This window comes from Mus pahari, chromosome 3 (assembly GCF_900095145.1).
Source record: "Mus pahari chromosome 3, PAHARI_EIJ_v1.1, whole genome shotgun sequence".
Classification (NCBI taxonomy): domain Eukaryota; kingdom Metazoa; phylum Chordata; class Mammalia; order Rodentia; family Muridae; genus Mus; species Mus pahari.
In genome coordinates this window covers 102,650,468-102,653,159 of record NC_034592.1, presented here as the reverse complement: position 1 = coordinate 102,653,159, position 2,692 = coordinate 102,650,468, and positions in this window count along the sequence as shown.

Below are 2,692 nucleotides of genomic sequence, written 5' to 3'. Positions count from 1 at the left end.
AAAAAAAAAAAAAAAAAAAAAAAAAAAGAGGTCAGGGGACTGGACAGTAAGTGGAATATTATTTGCAGCATAGGGAAATGTGTTCTGTTGTCATTTTGAGAAACGGTTTCACTGTGTATCCTAGGCTGGTTCTGAACTCACATGGATCTTTCTGTCTCAGCCTTCTGGGTGCTGGAGATTATAGATGTGTGGCACAGTGCCCATGTGATGGTTTGAATGAGAGTGGCCCTCATAGACTCCTATATTTGCATACTTGGTCCCCAGTTGGTAGAACCCTTTGGGAAGGATTGGGATGTGTGGTCTTGTAGGGAGGTGTGTCACTGGGGGCCAGTGGGGAGGTTTCAGGAGACTTGTGCTACCCCCAATGTGTCTCCCTCTGCCCCCAACTGTGGAATCAGTGAGTTCTCAGCCTTTCTGCCTCTCCTGCCCCTAACTAGTTCTTCAATCTCCTCTTCCTCCTCTTCCTTCCTTCTTCCTCTTTCTCCTCTACTTCTTTCTCCTCTTCCTCTTTTCCTCTTCCTTTTCTTTCTTCTCCTTTCTCTCTTTCTTCTTCTTCCTCCTCTTCCTCCTCCTTTTCTTCCTTCTGATAGGCTATCATACTTGAAGCCCAGGCTGATCCACGGCTCACCATGTGCTCAGGCTAGCCTTAAGCATGTAGCAATCCTGCCTCATTTTCCCAAGTACTGGGATTATAGGTATTAGCCACCATGCTTGGCTTTTATTTATTTATTTATTTATTTATTTATTTATTTATTTATTTATTTAAAGACAGGATCTTGCTATGTAGCACAGGCTGATTTTGAATTCATAGCCTTCTTGCTTCTGCTCCCTGGGTTCTAGGACTACACATGTATGCCACCTTACCCAGCACTGTCTCTTTGCTAAAGCTGTTTTTTAGGAGCCAACATATAACAGTGGATGTCAATACACTGAGCATGGAAACTTCACATCATTAAGGCAACCGTTATAAGACCTAAAAAGAAGTTATAACAAAACTCAGGGACCAGGGATGTAGCTCTGTTGGTAGAGTGTTTGTCTAATGTGCAAGAAGATCCAGACTGCATAAACCACTGTGGGCCTAACCCTGAGATGTGAAGGCAGGAGGATTGGAAGTTCAAGGTGCAGCTGGAGAGATGGCTCAGTGGTGAGAACACATTCCACTCTTGCAGAAGGCCAGAGTTCAGTTCCCAGCATCCATATGGGCTGGGTGGGGTTAGTTTTTTTGTCAACACTGAGGTCACTTGGAAAGAGGGCCCAGCACACTGTGGGTGGTGCCAGGGCTGGTGGTCTTAGATGGGATAAGAAAGCAGGTTGAGCAAGCCATGAGGAGCAAGCCAGCAAGCAGGACTCTTCGAAGGCCCCTGTGTCAGTTCTTTCTCCTGTTTCTAGCTTGGCTTCTCTTCACAATGTACCTGTTGTAACTGATGTGAAATAAACCCTTTCCTCCCCAAGTTGCTTTTGGTCCTGGTGTTTATCACAGCAAAACAAAGTAAATATGGATTTTTTTATGAGAGAGAGAGAGAGAGAGAGAGAGAGAGAGAGAGAGAGAGAGAGAGAGAGGATAAAGGCTGGCCTGGTCTACAGAGTGAGTTCCAGGACAGCCAAGGCAAGACAGAGAAACCTTGTCTTGAGACAACAACAGCAGCAACAAAACCCAACAACAACAAGAAGAAGACAAGCAACTCACAACTGCCTGTGACATCAATCAAAGGGATCTGACCCCTAGTTAAGGAGCATTTTCAGCTATGTTTAGAGCCAACCTGAATAGGGCTAGCAAGATGGCCTCAGTGTATAGAAGTTCTTACCATACAGTAAGCTTGGCGACCTGAGTGCAGTCCTTGGATCCCATGTAAAAGCTGTCCCCAGTGCTACTTACTACATATCTGCCTTCCATCACTCTTATCAGTGACTTGACGACAGAGACAGGAGAATCACCCAGATCACAGTCCACTTAGCTGGTGCCACAGAAACAGCCTTGAGAGAGAGGCTGTTTCTGTCACACAGAGGGAGGAGAGCGCCGTCCTCTGACCCCACACATGCACCATGGCATGTGCTCACCTGCATTACACACATTTTATGTGTGTGTGTGTGTGTGTGTGTGTGTGTATACACAACTGGAACTCACTCTGTAGACCAGGCTGGCCTCGAACTCAGAAATCCACCTGCCTCTGCCTCCCAAGTGCTGGGATTAAAGGCATGCTCCATCACTGCCCGGCAATATTTACTTATTTATTTTATGTATATGAGTACATTGTACCTGTCTTCAGACATACCAGAAAAGGGCATCAGATCCCATTACAGATGGTTGTGAGTCACTGTGTGGTTGCTGGGAATTGAACTCAGGACCTCTGGAAGAACTGACAGTGCTCTTAACCACTGAGCCATCTCTTCAGCCCATATGTTCTTAATTAACATGTACAAGACCCAGAGTACAATCAGTATTGATCAGTTGTAGAGCTTCCTGAGCCTGTACCGAGACACACACTCACACCAGATGGTACCACATAAAAGGACAGTCATTATCTCAAGAGAACTAAAGCCAAAAATGGTGGTAGGAGTTAGGGGTTACATCTGGAGAAGGGAGAAAAATTCTTTTTCTTCCTTCCTTCCTTCCTTCCTTCCTTCCTTCCTTCCTTCCTTCCTTCCTTCCTTCCTTTCTTTCTTTCCTTCTTTCTTTCTTTCTTTCTTTCTT